This window comes from Cnephaeus nilssonii (genome assembly GCF_951640355.1).
Source record: "Cnephaeus nilssonii genome assembly, chromosome: 6".
Lineage (NCBI taxonomy): Eukaryota > Metazoa > Chordata > Mammalia > Chiroptera > Vespertilionidae > Cnephaeus > Cnephaeus nilssonii.
This window is the reverse complement of record NC_137077.1, coordinates 61,853,638-61,876,413: the sequence shown is the minus strand read 5'-3', so window position 1 is coordinate 61,876,413 and position 22,776 is coordinate 61,853,638. Positions and strand designations below refer to the sequence as shown.

General features: G+C 39.4%; 1 protein-coding gene across 8 annotated transcripts in view; it reads left to right on the top strand.

The window, feature by feature from the left end:
• Positions 1-22,776, top strand: part of GRIP1 (glutamate receptor interacting protein 1) — a 669,876-nt gene that overhangs the window by 445,604 nt on the left and 201,496 nt on the right. The gene's annotated exons all lie outside the window — the stretch shown is intronic.

Sequence of the window (22,776 nt, the reverse complement as noted above, 5' to 3'; positions counted from 1 at the left end):
TGTATGTGAGGATGCTCTATAAGGCGTTATGGCTGTAGGATCCCTGGCTCGCTCTGTCGCCCTGTGAACATTAGAACAGCTGTAGGGGACCTGAGGTCTCGCTCCCTTTCTGCTAGTCACAGCTGAGACGTGAGAAGAGTCACTTATTATCCTGGGCTTTAGTTTCTCTGCCAATAAGGCAAGGAGACTGGACTTTATGAGCTTCATAATTTCAAAATTCTATATTATGGCAGAAGAATCAGTCAACTCCAGTGTTTAAAACAGTGTCCATTGCCCTAGCCAGTTTGGCTCAGTAGATAGAGCGTCAGCCTGAGGATTGAAGGGTCCCAGGTTCAATCCAGTCAAGGGCATGTACCTCAGTTGCAGGCTCGAGTCCCAGTCCTGGTTGGGGTGAGTGCGGGAGGCAACCAATTCTCACATGGATGTTTCTCTCTGTGTGTCTCTTCCCCTCTCTTCCACTCTCTCTAAAAACCAATGGAAAACTATCCTTGGGTGAGGATTAACAAAACCAAAACACAAAAAAATAGTGTCCTTTGTAGAAGCTGAAAAAATACCATCATGAAAGCAAAACATGCATCCGAATTGGTGGCTGATTGACCATGAAACCCTTGAGGCAATAAACTCCTCTGATTGTAACTTCTCTAATCTATATAAATAGAAATAATAATAATAATAATAATAATAATGCCTGCTCCTGTACTACACATGGACTTTTAAAGACTATATGTTAGTGTGCACAAAAGTATATTAGAAAACTATACATTATAACATCAAGGTGTCATTTATTGTTATTGAATTTAGATTATTATGAAAACAGCATTTGCCATATTATTGCATGCTGTATTTGATATGCAAAGTTAGATCCTTGAAAGGACTCCTCCTTACTGTTTTATAAGTGAAAAAACAGGAAGATTCATGCAAATGTACCGTAATCCTACACCAGAGAACAACCTGGTTTCTTTAAGCTAAGTTGTACTGGTTGTAATATTTGCCATGGTTTGATAAATGGGCAGGCATGATGTGGGGTTGAGTGTGAAAGTGTGGTTTAAGTATCTATATTACCCATGCAATTGAAGTGCAAAATGCATTGTAATTTATGCAGTAATACTGCTGGTTTTCCTGACAAGGATTTTCATTCTTTTTTTTTTTTTTTTTGAGGTAAGGTGGTAGAGGTCTTTCTGTGTCAGTTTTTGTCTTGAATCTACTGAGAAGAGACAGGAGAGTTGGCACTTGTTAATGACCGGGAGTGTGATACAGGCACTTGCTCTTTCCCGCATTCTCTTGAGTTATTCACTCCACCATCACTGTTATTCTTGACATGTCTTTGTAAAGGGATAAGAGTCTTTACTTTTTTATGATTATAAAAGCAATATGTACTTATGGCAAGAAATTTTCAGAAAACAGGAAGAAAACAGAAACCAACCATAATCTCAACCCCAAAGAAAATGACTGTTAATAATTCTATATCAATTTCTCTGTTTTTCTCTGTACATATATATAGTAGAGTTGTAATATCCACAGTTTCATAACCTTGTTGATTCACTTCACTATATTGTGAACATCTTTTCATGCCTTTAAAAAGTTCTGTATCTTTACATTAAATGTCTCTTTACTATTTCATTGTCTCTGCCAGGACAGTTTGGGTTGTTACTGAAATCTTTATTATTCAAAGTGTTGCAATTGCCACCACTGTATATACATGTTTGGGTAGTTTTCCAGTTACATCCTTAGGATAAATTCCTAAGGGTATAGTTTCTGGGTCAAACTTCATGCACATTTCCAAGGGTTTGATTCATATTGTTAAGCTGTCTTCCAGAAAGGACATACCAATTTTATACATTTTTTTTAAATGCATTAGAAGGAACCTGATGTCCTTCTAATCTCACTGCCCATGAATATTATGAACTATTTTTCATTCTTGCCAATCTTCTGGGTAAAAATTGGTATCTATGTTTACTAAGCATTTGCTTTTCTTCTTTTGTAATTACCTATAATGATTTTTTTTTGCCGGCTTTTATTTTGTACATTTAAATCTTTATCTAGAGTTAATTTTTTTGTTAGGTACAGTGAAAGCCTAATTATTTTTTAAAACAGTTCCACTTGCCATCTTTATCATAGCCTAAATTTCCATCTATACTTAGGCTTATTTCTTGACTTTGTCCCACTCATCTGCCTGTCCCATTTTTGCGCTATTATCACTCTCTTTAATTACTGTAGTTTTAAAATAAATTGAATGCCTTGGCTAGGACAGAAGGTGGAGAGCTTAGAAGGAGTCATGTCTATTCGCATTCATTCCTTCTTCCAAATGGACTTCAGAAAGCCTTCTTCACAATTTCAAAATGCTGGCCTTTGGATTAGTTGGATGGGACTTTCACTGTTTGCCTGGGTCCTGCCTGATCCAAGCTGTTGTCCACCCTACACTAAGGAGGTCTCCCTAAAGCACAGGGATGCGTGCGTCTGTGTGTCACAAGTACTGCAGTGGCTCCCCACTCTCCTGGAAATAAGGTGCAAACTGCTTAAAACCGTCCCAAGGCCATGGGTAATCTGACTCTTACAACTTAGTAATGTAGCTTCAGTGTCTCATCTCCACCGCCACCCCTACACACGCTGAACTTCTTGTCCCAGTCTTCCCGAGCTGCCTCCAGCCGATGGCATGCAAATGTTTCCTCTAACGCCTCTCTCCTCCCCATCCTCCCCTTCTTCTGGCACATTCTTCTTTCTGGTCTCAATTTAGATGTCACTGTCCTCCATTTCCTTACAAAATTCAGTTTAGTTGTTCCCATTGTGCCTTCCTTAGCATCTTGTCAGCTTTCCCCAGGATGGTGTTTAACACTGTATAGTAAGAACCTGTTCACTGGCTTATCGCTCCCACTAGGTTGATAAGACCATCTAAGCTCTAGGTCTTGTTTACCATTATAATTCCCCTGTAACTTGGCACTGAGGGTGCACAGTCAGTTATTGTTGATGAATATAGCCGTGAGCGAAACATTGCTGCTATGACTGTGTTGTGTATATCTACGATACCATGATCTGTCTTTTCCTTATTCTCTTTCTATTGATGATATGGCTGTTATAGAAACCCTTGTCCTCCCCCACATTTTTTGCATTGTCAGTATAATTTACTAGAGGCCCGATGTACGAAATTCATGCAAGCGTAGGCCTTCCTTCCCCCGGCTGCCGGCACTGGCTTCCCTCTGGCACCCGGGACCCGGGCTTCCCTCGCAGCCCTGGCTTCGTCCAGAAAGTCGTCTGGAAGTACACCTGGAAGGACATTCGGTCTAATTAGCATATTATGCTTTTATTATTATAGATGATTTACTAACTCAGGATAAAGAGTGATAATATTTATTTCTCCTTCTCGTCAGATCAACGTGAACGTGATCTGCACAGGGCTGGGAACCTTATACGTTTAAGGGCGCAAGGGAGAAAGATGACCCATAATCTAACACCCTTGAGAATCCTTTAGGTTCTTTACAAATTCTCCGCTGATGATGTCTTTGGTTCAGCTCCTCAGAGAGCCACACCCACACTACTTAAGTACTTCAGTTAGGCTCATCCTGTAAGACTCACCTCACATGTTACGCAGTTTCCTCAGAGCCCACTAGCTGTTGCTCTTCAGCTGTGGTGGCCCCTGTGCAGATCTTCGCACTCCGTGCTCTTGACTGCATATGTCTGTCTCTGTTATTACTGTTTCCACAGAGTGTAGCATAGTTCGTCAATTGAACAAACTGACAAGTAACCCTAAAGGATTACTGCCTCCATGTGTCAGATAAAAGTGTATTTATCTACAATGAAAACATATGTGCCTCTATCTACTAGGCCTGCTTACACTCAGATGACTCTAGCGCCGTGGTCGGCAAACTGCGGCTCGCGAGCTACATGTGGCTCTTTGGCCCCTTGAGTGTGGCTCTTCCACAAAATACCACGGCCTGGGTGAGTCTATTTTGAAGAAGTGGCGTTAGAAGAAGTTTAAGTTTAAAAAATTTGGCTCTCAAAAGAAATTTCAATCGTTGTACTGTTGATATTGCTCTGTTGACTAATGAGTTTGCCAACCACTGCTCTAGCGTATTTTAGGTTTTGCGTAGAAATTGGGGGGGTGGGGGGATTGACACTCTTTGCATTGGACTTTTGTTGTCTCATTCACTGTAATATTTTTTTGTTCTTATTGTATCAAGAACTTTTTGCCCCAATGGGGTGTACAAACTATTTCCAGGCAGTATTTTGTCTGTCTTTGCCTTGAAAGTCAAGTGATTTTCCTTGACGTGAAAATGTGCTTTGGGAGAACCAGAGAGACGATTCTCTTGAAAGATAATGGCAAACCCTGCATGGGTTTTACTTGAAACATTAATCCCTTGAAAATTCATCTTTTAGTTTTTATGCTCATATATGGAGAAAATGACCCAGCAATGCTATAACAGCCTATTTTGTGGATGAGAGAGTTGTTCTTTTACAATAATGAAAAATTGTAACTATTGATTTGAAGGTAGACTGATCTGGAAATCAAATGAGAGTCTCAGTGGACATAAGAAAGAAACCAATTCTTATACCACCCCTTAAAACAACTGGGTGAGACATTGTCTGACGTCTCTGTCTGACCTTGGGTATCTCTGGGGTATAAAATCTACTTGTAGTTTTGAGGTAGAGAAAGAAGGAATCTGTTTTAAAGTCATCTTGTTACTTTAAGGATAGATTTATTTCTCAGTCTATACTTTTCTTATGTTGAATCAACAAATTACATGCATTTAATTAGTGCCAAATATGTGCTAATTCCAAGCATATTAGATGGAATTAGGGGTAGAGGATTAACGTGGTCTCTATTCTGAAGAACCATGATCCCTGCCTTCAAGGACCTCATAGTTAACTGGTAATTCAAATTAGTATAGCACCAACAATTACACTACAATGTGGTTAGTGCTAAGATGGAAGCATGTATGAGGTCTGGGAACAAGTGAACATGCACCTAAAGCATGTTGGAAGATTGGGGAAGGCCCCCAAAGGAAATGACCCTCAACTTAATTTTGAAGGCCAAGAAGAGAGGAAAGGTGTGGGTATGCAGAAAGGCAATTGAGATTACTGGTAGTTCAGGGTGGATAGAAAGAATGATGTTCTTGAATTTTATCTCCTTAGGGCTTGTCTTAACTTCAATTTTAATTCTACTAGTATATTTGTGCTTATACTAAATTCATCCAGTTCCTCATATGGGCCATGAAAAAACAGATTTTGCTCATTCTCATGTGTGGCAACTTTTAAACCTATTTTTATTGATTTTTTTTTTTTGAGAGAGAGAGGAAAGGAGAGGGAGAGAGAGAAACATTGATGTGAACGTTAAACATCTATCAGCTGCTTCCTTCATGCCCCCTACCAGGGATTGAACCTAAAACCTGGGGATGTGCCCTACTGGGAATCAAACCAGTAACCTTTCAGTGCATGGGACAATGCCCAACCAACTGAGCCACACCTGCCAGGGCTGTGGCAATTTTTAATAGAGGATACTTGATGCAGATGTTTTCTATAACTTTTATCTCTGAAATTTTAGACTTTCATGCTAGAAAATAGAAAAATTAAATAAGAATTGGATCATGGTTCAAGTGGCCATACTTTGCTGGACTACTTTCCAGTCTTTTCTATGTTTCTTTCTAACTTAGAACAATGACTTCATCTCTTCACAGTGTGCCTCCCTGAAAGAGTCATTGCTACTTGCTAACCAGTCCCTTATGGGCCCACCTCAATTTGATCTCCATGCCAACTACTTCACTGTAATTGGTCCCTTGATGCTGATGTCCTGCCCCACCAATCTACCCTATACATCATGCTGTGGGATTTCATTAATGCTGTTTCCTCCTGCCTGAAGTTTCCTTGCTCTCCCATCCTCCCTGCCCTAGCACATACACCTTCTTCATATATCTAACTCCTTCTCACCTTTCAAAACCCAGGTCAAGATTAGCCTTTTCCAGGTCATTCTAATCCTTTTCTGCTGAGGTGCCTTGCTTCTGTGCTTCTGTCCTCTCCCCCCAACCCCACTGCATGGCACCTGAGTATACTAATGCTAGATTATTCTAATAATCCTAATAGTAATACCTACAACTTATTAGTGTATACAAGATACATGCATATGTATATTTGCTACTAATAGTAATGCCTAACACTTACTAGGCTCCTATTATGTATCGAGAACTATTGAATGCGTTGTGTACGCTATATCATTTAATCCTCACAACCACACTATGAGATATTATCCCCATCTGACAAACTAAGACACAGAGAGGTCTATAAAATTCTCAAGGACACACAGCTCTAAGCATTGCCTCTGGATTTGTATGCACTCCAAAGCCCCCACTCTAGGCAGCACTGTACCATGTGTACTTTGTGTATGTTACAGGATGTATGGCTAAGAACAAAAGAAATCCTAAGACACATCCTAGACATGATTATCTGTGTTTCCAAGAAGAACCTAAATTGACAGACTCGATTCCATAGTTTATTTCCTTGGTTCATCTTACTAAGAAATAAACAATGAGCAAGAATATAGCCAAAGAGAGAGGAAAAGCCCTTACATTGGGGTGGGGGGGGGGGGAGAGAAACAAAGAGCCTGGCTGATTAACTCTTGATTTGTTAATGATTTTTGCTGTCATTTACAGAAAACTATTTTTAAGGTAGTCATAAAGAGACTGTGTAATAGCCAAAGTGCTGGACTTTGAGAGTGTGAACTAGGTTTGAATTCCAACACTCTCACCTGCACTGGAATGCTGGGCAGGTTATTTCATCGCTCTCTCTTTCCCTATATAAAATGAGAAAAGTAATACCTATCAAGGATGATGTATTGAAGATTAAATAAAATGATATATGTGAATGCACCTAAAACAGTTATATGTCACATTGTCAGTGCCCCAGAATAATCTGTTTACCCTGGAGGAATAAAATGTAAAATATGGCATTGCTTAGTGGTTTCTATGTTCTTTTTTTAACTCTTTGCTCTCACTCTAACATCTCATCACCCACCTCTGGCCATACAAAATATACTATATATTTTCATGTGGGCAACTCCATTCTCACCCTGAGGGGAAAACATTGCCCTTGATGGTAATATGTATAAACTAGAGGCCCAGTGCATGAAAATTTGTGCACTTGGGTGGTCCCTCAGCTCGGCCTGCACCCTCTCACAGTCTGGGAGCCCTCGGGGGATGTCCACCTCCTGGCTTATGCCCACTCCCCAGGGGATCGGGCCTAAACTGGCAGTCAGACATCCCTCTGGCAGCCTGGGAGACCTCGGAGGATGTTGACTAACGGGGAGCAGGCTTAAGCCGTTAGTTGGACATCCTTAGCACTGCTGCAGAGACAAGAGAGGCTCTCACCACTGCCGCTGTGTTGGCCAGCCATGAGCCGGCTTCTGGCTGAGCGTTGCACCCCCTGTAGAAGTGCACTGACTACCAGGGGGCAGCTCCTGCATTGAGCATCTGCCCCCTGGTGGTCAGTGTGCATCATAGCGACGGTTGTTCCTGGTCGTTCTGCCATTAGGGTCAATTTGCATATTACCCTTTTATTATATAGGATAAATGGCCTTCAGACTTAACATACATGATGTGGGGTCTGCATTGATAGCATATCAAAGGTTTTTTACTGTTCATAGTGCATTTGGTATCCAGGATGGATTTTGTAGTACTCCTGGTAAAATTGTGATTTACGTAGCCAACTTTTTTAAGCAGTTCAAATAATTCATTATATCAGAATTTTGCTTGCTTTGTTATCTATCCCGGTTATGCCCTGCAACTTGAAGTTTTATACTCTTATTTACTAGTAGCCCTGTGCACAAATCCGTGCGCAAGTAGCTGGCTGCCACTTGCCTCAGCTGGCCACCTACCCACCGCCACTCATAGCTCACTGTTCTGCCCTCCTGTAGCTCTCCCCGCTCATAGCTCTTGTAGATCAGTCATGATGTTACAGCATCCTGGATAATTTGCATATTCCTCTATTATTATATTAGATGCTTCGGGCATTGAAGATTGCCATTTGATTTATTTAATTGTTAATACATATTCTACATGTGTGAAATAAGAATATGCAGAATGGATATACATGTTTTAAATAATAATAAGAAGATGTCTACATGCCCACCATCCAGCTTAGAATATAGAGTATTGATGACCACATGAAGCCCATGTACTCTCCTCAAGCATTGTTCTTTATCACCCAGGTGTAATGCCATCCTATGTTTTTTTATCATTTACCTATTTTTCTTTATAGTTACTATTGTCCTCTCACTGTACATTTTGGTTATTTCCAGATTTTGCTAATACAAAAGCTGTCCCATTTAACGTCCATGTATTTACCTCATGTTACACATGTGCTAGTTTCTCAAGAATTTATACCATGCAATGGAGCTGCTAGATTGTGAGGGTACATGGCCTTGGCTTTGCTAGACTAGGCCAGATGGTCCCCATATACAGTCCTCTCAGTAGCACATGAGATCCCACTGCTCTACTATGACTGTCTTGGGCTGCCATAACAAAATACCAGAGATTGGCTGGCTGAAACAACAGAAATCTATTTTCTAACTCTTCTGGAGACTGGAAAGTCCAAAATCAAGTTTTCAGCAGGGTTCAGTTTCTGGTGAGTGCTCACTTCCTGGCTTGCAGACAGCTGCCTTCCCACTATGTTCTCGGTGGAAAGGAGTGCTCTTTCTCTTTTATAAGGTCACCAGTTCTATGGGATCAGGGCTCCATACTTTTGGCCTCATTGAACTTTAATTGTCTCCTAAAGGCCTTGTCTCCAACACAGTCAGGTGGAGGGTAGGGAAGGTGGTCAGGCTTCAACATACAAATTTGGGGAGGTGTGTGGGGAGGAACACACTCAGTCCATAGCAATGATAAATACTTGCTGTTGTCAGAAGTTTTATTTTTGTCAAGCTAGTGGATATAAATTGATATCTCATTGTGACTTTTTCTTTATTATGATAAAACATACACAACAAAATTTACCATTTCCACCATTTTAAGTGTACAATTCAGTGTCATTAAGTACATTCCTATTGTTGTGCAACCATCAATCACATACTCCATTTCTGTAAGTCTTTTCATCTTCCCAAATTGAAACTCCATACTTATTAAACAAAAACTCCCACTCCCCTCCTGCAAGCCCGTGGCAATCATCATTCTACTCTTTTTTTAAGCAGTAGAATTTCACAACTCTATATACCTAGTGTAAGTAACACCATACAGTATTTGCCCTTTTCTGACTGGCTTATTTCACTTAGCATAATGTCCTCAAGGTTCATCCACATTGTAGCATGACAGAATTTCCTTTCTTTTGTGTATCCACTCATCTATTGATAAACACTTGGGTTGCTGCCACTTTTTGGCTGCTGTGAATTACGTCGCTATGAACATGGGTATGCAAATAAGTACATAAAAATGGGTGTACTATTTGAGTCTTGCTTTCAGTTCTTTTGAGTGTATATCATAGTGGTTTTGAATTTTTGTTTCCCTCATTACTAAAAAAAAATGGAATATCTTATTTTTATTGGTTATTGTGGGCCATTATTAGCCATCTGTGTTTGCTCTTCTTTAAAATATCTGTTCATATATTTTACCATTTTTTCCCTAATGGATTACATGTTTTTATTTTTAGGAGTTATTTATGTATTCTGGATACTAATCCTTTGTTGCTTATCTGTGTGGCAGTTTTCTCTTGATTTGTGACTTGTATTTATGATCAGAAGCCCTTAATTATAATGTAACAGAATTTATTTTTATGACTTTTTATCTTGTTTAAGAAGTCTTCTACATTGAGTACACTAAGATATTTAATTTTTTGCCCAGCCAGCATGGCTCAGTGGTTGAATATCAAGCTATGGACCAGGAAGAATTCTGGGGAAGGACATATGCCCGGGTTGCAGGCTCAATCCTCAGTATGGAGTGTGCAGGAAGCAGCCAATCAATGGTTCTCTCTCATCATTGATGTTTTATTTCTCTTTCCTTCTCCCTTCCTCTCTGAAATTAATAAAAATATATATTTTTAAAAATATATTTTTTCAAAATCCTAATTAAAGAAAACATAGGATACAGGAGAATGTTAAATTTGAAACTTTATTTATCAAGTATTTATTGAGTCCTGCTATGTGCTCCGACACTATTAGAAGCTACAGATTTTTTTGCCCTCTTGGAACTTAACATTCTTTGAGGAGAAAGACAATTAACAAATGAATATGTAACATAAAGCCAGTTTATCATCTAGCTATGAAGAAGGAATAAAAGAAGAAGGGTACATTTGGAGCAAAGTGTGACTCAAAGTGTGGTGATAGTCCATGCAGCTCCCAGTGCCAGCTCTATCACTATTTCTGCAATTGGGTGAAACTCATCTTACTTGCCAATTAAATGTACAGATGGAATCAAATAATATGTCTGACTCCTTTCATCTTGAAAATTTTTCTAGGATTCTGAGAAATCTAAAAGGTTTTTTGCTTTTTTAAATTATTTTTTTGCTCCTTGGGATAAAGTTTCGAAGGAAATAATATGTAAGTTTGAATTTTACCAAAGCTGAAAAAATGTAGTTCACTTCCTATCCTGATTCTTAACTCTGTATCCTAGGAAGTGTAACTGTTCATCATTTCCAATAAAACCGTTAGATTCCAGTAGAAGCACTGTAAATGGGGAGCCATCTGTAACGGGATTTCCCTATAATTAAGATGACTCTGCAGAGAAAGTTATAAAAGCCAGTCTTCCATGATTGGCTGCAAAAAGTAAAGCACTAAAATTGCTAAGTAATACTATAGATTTCAAAATTTATATGTATCTTTAGAGCTAGTCTCATAAAGAGAATGATTATTTAACATTCTAAATTTCTGAAAATGGTTTTCATAGTGGGGAGAAAATGTAACACATACTGCTTTCCCTTTTTATGTATGGACATTAAAATGTAAATTTCACCTTGGAGAGTGTGGAAAATCTTTCCATGGAATGAATGCTAAATTGAGCGTGACAGGTTGTCGTGATTCATCACTATTTATTACCAGGAGAGGAAGAAGAGAAGCCTTTGTTGTCTAATGAAATATAACACAACACAAAAGGAAAATGCAAAGACAGATCATTTTTGAACTAAAACATAAACCATCTCTTTTTATTTTTTAGTTTTACATCTCTTTGAAAAACTGAACGGAAGCATATGAATCTTATTCTTCCCACCTATCTGAGGGGTTACCCTGGACTCTGACTGCCTTGAACTTGAACAATCCTTGTTCCAATTCTAATAATGTCCCTTAAAGATAAGAAAACTTGAGCAAGTTATTTAGCCTCAGGTAATTTCTACCCTTTGGTAAAATGGGGATAGTGGTAACTTAAGCCACATCTTTGCTGATTAAAAAAAAAAAAAGTTGTGGCCGTCTTTAAATATTCAGAAGTCATAAAACAGCCATTTCCTTCTTCCTCCACTTATTCCTTTTTTTTTTTTTTAATTTGGGATGAAATTTTTAGGAGTCATCTTAAAAATTACAGACATTCTTATATTTGCTATAGAAACTAGTAGACTGTCAAACCTCAGAGGGAAGGTAGGGGAGGGTGGGGGTAAGGAGGAGAGATCAACCAAAGGACTTGTATGCATGCATATAAGCCTAACCAGTGGTCACAGACAACAGGGGGGTGGGGGCATATGTGGGGAGGGGTTTGGGGTGGGAATGGAGGGATGAGGACAAATATGTGATACCTTAATCAATAAAGAAATTAAAAAATAATAAAACAGATAAGAAGATACCACCAAAAACAAACAAAAAAAAAGAGAAAGAAACTAGTAGATTCCTTATTCTGCCCCTTTCTGGCCCTTGAGAAAGTCACTTACCCTCCCTGAGCCTCACTTTTCTTATTTACCAAATCAAAATGATACCAATTCATAAGGATCATAAGTTCCCCCATGGACTGTGAGTGTTTCACTTTATGAATATATGTTTATCTTAAGCAATGGCTTAAAATATTGGATTCAAGTATGGGTTTCTAGGATTCTGGAAATAACGTGTTTTCGTATTTGTTTGTGTACCTTTTTCTGGAGAGAAATCCCTTACCTTTTAAAACATTCTTAAAGAAGTTTATGACTCAAAATGTTTAAAAACCACTTTCTCAACATGAGACCAAACAACTTCTTAAAAAGCAAGACGACCATAACCTGACCAGACATGTTAACGTAAGACCATAAGGAAAGTGTTCATGTGAATAGGGTTTGGTCCTCACTGGAAGCAGAGTAAAAAGGAGGTCACAGCAGTAAATACTGACACCCTCCAGGGAGGAGAGGAAATCTTAGCTAATGGTCTTGAGGAGTTCTAATGCCAACATCTAGATCACCCCTAACACAAAGACAGAGGAGTTGTCCACTTGTTCTTGCTGGAAAGGGTTCCTATTACAATGGCATTGCCATCCCTTTATTATTTATTTATTTATTTATTTATTTATTTACTTGTTTTTAAATTAAGTTTTATTGGGGTGACGTTAGTCAACATAACCATACAGGTTTCATGTGTGGATTACTAAGTTACAAAATCTGTGTATTGTACCATGTGCCCACCACCCAAAGTCAAATCTCCTGTCACCTCATATTAGGACCCCTTTCTCCCCCCACGCTCCCCTCCCTCTGGCAACCACCACACTGCTACTTGTGTTCATAAGTTTCAGTTTTACATCACACATGTGAGTGAAATCATATAGCTCTTAGCTTTCTCTGTCTGACTTATTTCACTTCCCATAATGTTCTCAAGGTCCATCCGTGTTGTTGTAAATGACACTATGTCATCCTGTCTTATGGCCGTGTAGCACTCCAGTGTGTACATGTACCACATCTTTATCCAGTCCTCTATCGCAGGGCACTTCGGCTGTTTCCATGTCTTGGCCACCGTGAGTAATGCTGCACTGAACATAGGAGTGCATATGTCTTTGCATATAAATGATTTCGAATTTTCCGGGTATATACTCAGGAGTGGGGTTGTTGGGTCATATGATAGCTCTATTTTTAATTTTTTTGAAGAATCGCCAGACTACTTTCCATAGTGGTTGTACCAGTCTATATTCCCACAAACAGTGAATGAGGGTTCCCTTTTTTCCACAACCTCCCCAACATTTGTTATTGCTTGTCTTGTTGATAATGGCCACTCTTACTGGTGTAAGGTGGTATCTCATTGTAGTTTTAATTTGCATTTCCCTAATTGCCAGTGAAGTGGAACATCTTTTCATATATCTATTGGCTGTTGATATGTCTTCTTGGGAGAGGTGTATTTTCAAGTCCTCCGACCACTTTTTGATTGGATTGTTTATTTGTTTGGTGTTGAGTTTTACAAGTTCTTAATATATTTTGGAAACTAAACCTTTTCAAAGATGCTGTTTGCAAATATCATCTCCCATCTGGTTGGCTGCCTGTTTGTTTTGTTGTCCATTTCTTTTGCTGTGCAGAAGCTCTTCAGTTTGATATAGTCCCATTCATTTATTTTTGCCTTTACCTCCCTTACTTTTGGGGTCAAGTCCATAAAAAGTTTTCTATCACCCAGGTCCATAAGTTTGGTACCAATATTTTTTTCTATGTGACTTATAATTTCAGGTCTTATGTTTAAGTCTTTGATCCATTTTGAATTAATTTTTGTACATGGGGACAAACTGCAATCCAGTTTTCTTCATTTGCATGTGACTTTCCAGTTTTCCCATTTATTGAAGAGACTATCTTTACTCCAATGTGCTCCTTCGTCAAAAATTATCTGGCTCCTTCGTCAAAAATTTCTGGCTCCTTCGTCAAAAATTATCTCTCCATATACGTGTGGCTTAATAGCTGGGCTCTCTATTCAATTCCATTGATCTGTGTGTCTGTTTCTCTGCCAATACCATGCTGTTTTGATTATCATAGCTCTGTAGTATATTTTGAAGTCAGGTAGCATGATACCTCCAATTTCGTTCTTTTTTCTCAGGATTGCTTTGCCTATTCTGGGTCTTTTGTGATTCCATACAAATCTGATGATTTCTCCTTCTATTTTTTTTTAATGACATTTGGATTTTGATGGGAATTGTATTAAATCTGTATATTGCTTTGGGTAAAATGGCCATTTTAACTATGTTGATTCTTCCAATCCGTGAGCATGGGATATATTTCCATTTCATTGTATCTTTTTCAATCTCCTTTAATAATGTTTTGTAATTTTCAGTATATAGGTCTTTCACATTCTTTATTAAGTTTATTACAAGGTGTTTTATTCTTTTGGTCCTATTGCAAAAGGAATTGTTTTCTCCATTTCTTTTTAAAGGGATGGCCTCAACATAATAAGGCCATCCCTTTAGATATGGCTCCTTTTATTTTCATTCTCTGCTCACCCATTAAACTTCTGATTATATTTTGTCTCCCACGTAGTTCTGTTTACAATGAGTATTCTTGTTTGTGGGACAATAAATTTCTCATCAGGCATCCTTCTCAATATACATCAGTCTCCTCTGTTTGGTAATACGTTTCTCACCTCTGAGAAATGGGACACTCTGGGTGTGCAGTTTTGAGTCCTGCAAGGCAAAGGGCTCAAATGAGATTCGCCAGGAAGTTGACTGTGCTCGCTGAGACTTTCTCAGTATACTCACTGCCCATTCACAGTACTTCCTAATCATTTCCATGTTGAACCTCTGTCGGAAAGAATGCCTATCTCACCCTGGCCAGTGTGATTCAGTTGGTTGAGCATCATCCCAGGTTTCCACTTCATTTCCCAGTCAGGGCACATGCGTGGTTTACCAGCTCGATTCCCAGAAGGGGGCGTACAGGAGGCAGCCGATCAATGTTGTGCTCTCTCATAGATATTTCTCTCTCTCCCTTTCCTTTCTTATCTCTCTAAAAATCAATAAAAATATCTTTAAAAAATGCCTACTCCATAAGGTTATACAAGAATTAAATAGAATAATATATGTTGAGCCGAAACCGGTTTGGCTCAGTAGATAGAGCATCGGCCTACGGACTCAAGGGTCCCAGGTTCGATTCCGGTCAAGGGCATGTACCTTGGTTGCGGGCACATCCCCAGTAGGGGGTGTGCAAGAGGCAGCTGATCGATGTTTCTCTCTCATCGATGTTTCTAACTCTCTATCCCTCTCTCTTCCTCTCTGTAAAAAAATCAATAAAATATATTAAAGAAAAAAAAGAATAATATATGTTGAAACTATTGAGCCAGGCCTTGTCATAATGTTAATAAATGTTCATTTCATTTCTGCTCTAGTTCTGTCCCTTCAATATCAACCCTCTGCAATTTGTCACCAGTCTCCCATAATAGTCACAAGAATATTTATCACTTATACTTTTCCTTTGTTGCATAAAAAGTCATATGTCACCCTAGCTGGTTTGGCTCAGTGGATAGAGCGTTGGCCTGCGACTGAAGGGTCCCAGGTTCAATTTCGGTCAAGGGCACATGCCTGGGTTGTAGGCTCGATCTCCAGTAGGGGGCGTGCAGGAGGCAACCAATCAATGATTCTCTCTCATCATTGATGTTTCTATCTCTCCCTCTCTGAAATCAATAAAAAAATATATATTTTTTTAAAAAGTCAGATGTCCACATTGGATGGCATTGTATTAAGAGAGGGGGGGGGGGAATCTTACCTCTTTCTAATGCTTACTAAAGTTGAGTACAACAACAAAAATCTATACATTATATATGTCTTTAGTATTGCTGTTATAGTGATAAAAAAAAAAGATTGGGTATAGATAGTGTTTATTTTTCTTGTTAATAAATTTTCATGTCCTAGTTAAATAGCACCTTAAGTAACCCTTTTATCTGAGTAGTAAACAAACTCAGTGAACAAATACTTAAATACCTATAATGTGCAAGTTACTGTGTAAGGAAGAAATATGAATGAGAAATAGTCCCAGCTCCAATGATTTTCTAATCAAGCCTATGCCTGCAGAAATACTAGCTTTCCCAGTTATCTTACTAGCATGATAGTAAGAGAAAGTTTTCCCTTCCTCATCTCCTATTCCCAAAGTTATCACATTAAATTCAGCCAACATGTGGAAACTTGGCTCGGCAGGAGTACTTTTGGCCTTTTTCTTTCTAGGGAAGGTATTCATAATAAAATCCTAAGAATTGACATCTATCCTTCAACAGTGATTTTCATCTACTGGAGAACATCTTTTCCGCACTAAAAGTGCAATGGGATAGAAGACTGCTCTGTGATTCATGGGAGTGTAACCAGGCCATTCTAGGAGTCTCTGCTCCCTGCCTTCGCATGGACATGGCAGTCTCATAATGGCAGAAAAAATTAAGTTTTGAATGTATGCCCTTAAAAGACACAGAAAGATCCTCTGCTTTAAGATGCTTTCAACTAACTTCTCTAAGTCTTACTTTTCTCACTTATCAAATGAGATCCATTTATTCACTCAAATATATATATTTGCACAAATTGAGCCCTAAAGTCAGATTTTCCTGCCCCCCCCCAACCCCCCCGCAAGAGTTTAACCCTTTGCACTCGCTTGCTTTTTTCTCGATTCCTTTATTCTACTCGGGATTTAATGCTAACCGTGTCGAGTCACACTCGACATCCGAGTGCAAAAGGTTAAGTATCTTTAGTCCAGAAAACGGAGGGGGGAAAGTCTAGGGAGATTTTGAGTTGGAATTTGAGAACAAGGATTCCAAATTTTAGATCTTTAATTTTAACTACCCAACTTACAAATTGTAGTTGCCAAATACACACACACACACACACACACACACACACACGTGAGTGAGAGCCAGAGAGAGACTTAAGGATTTTAGGGGGGGGGGGGGCATTGAGGAGGAAGCAAACCTTTTTTTTTTAAGTCAAAATTAAGCTTGTATCATTTGAAACTAGAATCTTGAGACATCTTTCATACAAAATTTCACCAGGAAATGTAAAAGATGAATGTTTAGCATGCTTTCAAGTGAAGGCCATGTGTATATTTAAATAAGTCACTGCCACCCTAACCGGTGTGGCTCAGTGGATAGAGCGTCGGTCTGCGGACTGAAAGGTCCCAGGTTCGATTCCGGTCAAGGGCATGTACCTTGGTTGCGTGCACATCCCCAGTAGGAGGTGTGCAGGAGGCAGCTGATCGATGTTTCTCTCTCATCGATGTTTCTAACTCTCTCTCTCCCTCTCCTTCTCCCTTCCTCTGTAAAAAATCAATAAAATATATTTAAAAAATATATAAAAATAAAAAATAAATAAGTCACTGCTTCCTGCCGAAGATAAGCATCTCCTGGTGGAAATAGGTCCAGTGTGCACTTGTAACATGCTTTTAAGGATGGCCTCTTCTATAAACTCATTGCTGTATTTTTATAAAGTACTGTAGTACATTTTAGTGCATCGTTTTAGATGCAGCTTAATAATTAGCCACATCCTTTCTCCAGTGTTTTTATATCGCAGCTCTTCCAGAAATTGACTTCTATATAAAAATCACATTTGAATTACACTTGAGGTAAAGCTTAAAAGCAAATATTATGACTCAAGGTTATAATTAGAGGCTTTAGAATTACTGGCCATTGAAGACACTGCTAAATAGAATCCAAGCTGATTGCTATTCAGTAGCAGATACGAAGTATAGGAGCCTCTATTATCGTTGACTTCAGGGATATTTTTATGGTGCCTTCTGATAACTCTGTGAGATGCTAGTCATCACACTCGTCGGGATTCCTCTTATTTGTTTCGTGAGGCTTGGAATTCTGAGGGACTACTGCGTCAGGGCTATGTTTTCATAGATTTTGTCAGCTTTGCCCAAAATTTCTTAATGTTAATACTCATATTTTCATATGGAATGAAGCCTCCTCAATTAAGCTAAAATGGAACCATGCAACCAACAACTTTTGTTTCTAGAGAAATGATAAATGAGGACAGAGAACTAAATTTTGCCGCTAATCTACTACTTGCAAGAAAGAAGCAGGAATGATTCAAATACTGCATTTGTTTCAGAGAGCAGATTGAATACTTCTTTAAAGGTAGTGTTCAACAAACGAGCGTTGAGGCCCTTCTCTGAGAGTCTTTGGGAAAGTAATTGTGCAAAACAGACTTAGTCTCTGCCCTTTTGGAACTTACAGTTTAGTGAGGGAAAATACATTCATCAAATATTGACACAAGTTGATCAGTAGTTCTAAACTGTGATGATTTATATAAGGGTTTCTCAACGTCAGCATGACTGACATTTGGAGCGAGATCATTCTTTGTGGTGGGGGGTGCCCTGTACATTGTAGAATAGTTAGCAGCATCTCTGTTCTTTACCCACTGCAGCCAATAGCAACCCCCTCCAAGTGTGACACTCAAAACGTCTTTCGATGTTCTCATCCCTGGTGGAGAAGCACTGATTATATAAAGGAGAAATACAAGGCATTTGGAGAACCTCAAACAGGGAAATTGGACCTAAATTGGCAAAACTCTGAGAAGTGACATGGGAAAATGTGTGCTAAGCTCTGATGGGACTGGGACTAACTAGACAAGAGGGCTGGGAGAGGTGGAAAGGACATGGAGAGAAGGAGGGGAAAATGAGGGGGGGGGACAAGTTACTTAAGGTTAGTTACCCTGGTGAATTCCTCAAAGGCAGGGCCAGTGTCCTGCTCCTGTTCGAACCCCTTGCATTCACTGTAGGGCTGGGTACGTGAAGGCACTCCTGGGATTTTCATCAAAGGCATAATATACATCCAACCTAACAAGTACAGTGCGGAGCACTGGGGGATATAAATATGACCAGGCCATGCTCTGGTACCTGTGAACTCACAATCTGTTGGGAACATAATAGAGAACGCTTGCACTGCTCTGGAGGCTGGGGGGAGAGAGAAAGTTTGCCCTGAAAAGGTGACATTTGAAGAATAATGAAGAATAGGCAGGTGCCAGCTGGATGTATGTTTCCCTCCCCGGCACTCACTTTCCAGTTTGTCAGTACTTCCATCATTGCCCTGAGAGCTTTGGCCCACAATTAAATCTAAACAATCAAATGTTGGATTAGCACTTCTCATATAGGTAGACAATAGATAGGTAGGTAGGTAGATAGATAGATAGATAGAAAATATGTATCTATATAGTTATATATCTATACATGTATATATCGATATATGTATATATCTATGTCTATCTAGTCCATATCTCTCTATATATATGTGTGCCCCTCGCTCCCTCTTCTCTGTCCCTCCAGCCTACCCTCAAGCCCCCTCCCTCCCTCCCATCCTCATTCCCAGACAGGCAAGTTTCTTCCTGTAGTGGCCTTATACCCTCAGCTCCACCATCAGCAGCAGATGCTATTTCTTCCTAACAGTTCCAACCAAAGCACCAGTGATCCCGAACTTCACTGTACCCTGGAGGATACAGTGCTCTGATTGGCCAGCATTAGGTCTCAGCACCCCCACTCCCCAAATCTGCAGGTAGACATAGCTTCACCCAAATGGCATCAGAAGGAGAGAAAGATGTTCCCACAGGTAAATCCAAGTACTGTTGAGAGAAAGGGAAACATGGCTGCTAATTAGTCAAAAGCATCCCTTGTCCACTCCAGCAGCCTGCCTGACTACACTGTGAGCCCTGCTACAGCCACTTGGACATTTGTAAGGCAGGGACTTGACACATGGACAACATCCAGTAAATGCTGTGAATATTTGGTGAGTTGCTGAGTGAATGAGCCAATGAACTGGTATTGTCATTTTGTTTAACATTTAGAGCTCTGATCATTGAGGGAGAATAGTCAGGGAAACCAGCTGGGAGTCTGATAAACAGATTTGGTCGACTTCGTTGTTGTGTTGAATTTCAGGGTTGCAGTCTCCTTCCCAGTACAGGAACTTAACATCCCAAGGTTAGACACCGATCTCTCCCACAAAGAAACCATCTGATGAAAAGCCAGTAGTAATGCAGCCTTGTGAAGGCGAGTGTCGCACTGTCTTGAGCGATAAGGTGGAACTCCTAAGTATCCTCCATCGAAGTAGAGAGAATGCAGCTGTCCTCATGCTCTGCGGGACAGATAATGGCTCGGCAGCCAGTGGCAGGTTGAGCAAGAAACTGATCTGTAAGCACCTGTAGTTAGAAAATGGAAAGGCACAGCGTGCAATCACATTGGGAGCTTAACATCCATGCAAATAAATTACCTGGACCAAGCAGAGATGGTCAGAGAGCACAAGAGCGTGAATCCTGACAAAATAGCAGCCATGCCAAGGCCCTGGGTGGCCCAGCTCAGCGCCCTTTCTTTTATCCGCCCGCAGAGCCACCTTTGTAGAAAGAAGCAGGCCTCTCTCTCGTCAGGATACTATGCTCATTTCTCTGTGATGCTGACCATACTTCTTTTTAATTGAGACAGTAAGGCCTTCTCACCTTCCACAGCTTGCAGGAGACGAGAACAGAATATGAGATCCTGGCAGGAGGAGAGGCCAAGAGAAATAAGGACCGAGCGGATTTATTAGGACAAACTGTAAGCAGATGTTTTAGTGTATAAGCTATCCTGCTACTCCTAGCTTCTGATGCTGATATTCAAAACATTTAAGAAATGTATCCTCCATTTTCTCTATAGAAATACTACTTATATATATGAATGTAAATTACATAATAAATATATACACATATGCATATATATGTATACATGTATATTATTAGAATATCCTATATAATAAAAGGCTAATATGCAAATCAACCAAACAGTGGAACAACTGGTTGCTGTGATGCACACTGACCACCAGGGGGCAGATGCTCAACGCAGGAGCTGCTCCCTGGTGGTCAGTATGCTCCCACAGGGGGAGCGCCGCTCAGCCAGAAACCGGGTTCATGGCTGATGAGTACAGCGGCAGTGCTCCCGCCTCCACTGGAGCGCTAATGATGTCCGACTGACCAGGGAGCAGGCCTAAGCTATCAGTCAGACATCCCCTGAAACCTCCCGGACTGCGAGAGGGCGCAGGTTGGGCTGAGGAATCCCCCTACTCCCCCCCCCCCCCAATGCACAAATCTCGTGCACCGGGCCTCTAGTAATATATATACCTTAGTTATACATAAATATATTAATTTTTCATTGAACTTTTGTTTGACTCTCAGTGTTTGCTTTTTAAAATATATTATTAATGTGCTTTTGAGACTCATGTGCTTGTTCTTACCTTATCTGGAACTCTCCTTTCTAGGGGGGGGGGGGGGGGGGGGCGGATCCTTGTCCTCACTGGAGTCCACAGTGAGGCATTCCCTACCTGACAGTGCCTTCTCCCTCCCACTCAGGAGTCTCAGTATCTAGGCATGGAATTAGTATTTGTGGAATCCTAGAAGGAAAACACAACTATATACTCTTTCTTTATGCAAATGTCCCTATACACTCTTTATGCTATTTATATTTTTGGCAAAGTTCTTAATAATCCCCGTCTCCTTAAATTTGTTAGATTATCTTAAAATTATTCCTTTTAAATTTTAAGCTCCATGTAAAACTTATGTTTGCAAAATTTTTCCACCTCAGTGACAGTTCCCATTAAACTCTAATGCTTAAAAAGCTACTTATATTAGCTCAAACTTCCAGGTTAATTTCATCATCTTGAATTCCCTCATTTTATGGATATTGTCAGAAGGTAATTATATTAAAACTGACTAGTAGTAACTATGGTTTTTCTTGTTTTATAGTATAAATGACTGCATTTCAATCTAAGTTTGTAAATATTTTATTACTTTATTGAGTCCCTTTGAAAATTAATGTAGTAATTTGTAACATGATAAGTACTCAGAAAATCATATTACAAGACCTACTTAGGTCATCAATTCATATGGGAAAGTATATATGTGAAAATCTGTCCATTTGCAAGTAAGATTCATGGGCCAAATCAGGGAATCAGTTCAGTTTGGGCAAAGCAGAATGGAAGCCATCCATGATGAAAAGCTTATGGAACATAAAAGACAAAACAAGCTATATTGGTTAACAGAAAAGGAAGCTAATGTAAGTGGCTTAGAGAACACAGACACCCATCTGGTCATTTGAAGGCCTGGCTTCAGATGGCAGATTTCTAAGTATAGGGTCATGGCAGATGTTAATGTGTGTCCTCTCCCCTCTGTGACCTTCTGCCTTGTGTTTTAAACACAGAATGACATTACAGGCTTACCACCTACACCGAACTTATTTTCCTGGGAAAGCAACTGAAATACATGTTTTAAAAATAAAATATAGTCTTCCCTTGGTTTTCATTTGCATTTGGCTTTTAAACATGGCAAAAACCAATAATGGCTTTTCACTTTGAGCTATTTCTAAATGTTATATTGGAAATTAGCTGCAAATGTTACATTCTCTGGAACAAGTTAAATTGGAAATGTTGTCCATGCTAAATGAAATATGCCCACAAGCATTCTTAACTCTGAATGAGAATCCTGAAAGAAAAATGTACTTTTCAAATAACTTTTTAAGATTTACTGCAGTATATGAGAAATTTCACATGGGGGATACCAACTAATAACCACTGTCTTCCTTTGAGATATATTAAAAAGGGAAAGCAGTGTGAAAATGAATGCATGTGCTATTAACCATTGGCCTAGTGCTTGCTACAGAGAATAATTTTGATTCTTCACTGTATGTCCTTAGTATAAAATGATTAGTTTGCATGCTTTAATTCTTTAATATATTCATAGAGAATCAATAAAGTATTTATATTATCCATATGCAAGAGACATTTTGTAATCTATCCAATGGTAAATTTCTAATATATCCATCCTTAAAATTTTACTTCTAATTTTTTAGGGGGATTAACTCACAGCTACATACTATACACTTTGACTTAAGTTTTAAATCATCTTGTTACATATTTTTGTACTTAAGGGTAATGAGAAGCTAATATGAAGTCACTCATGCATCTTT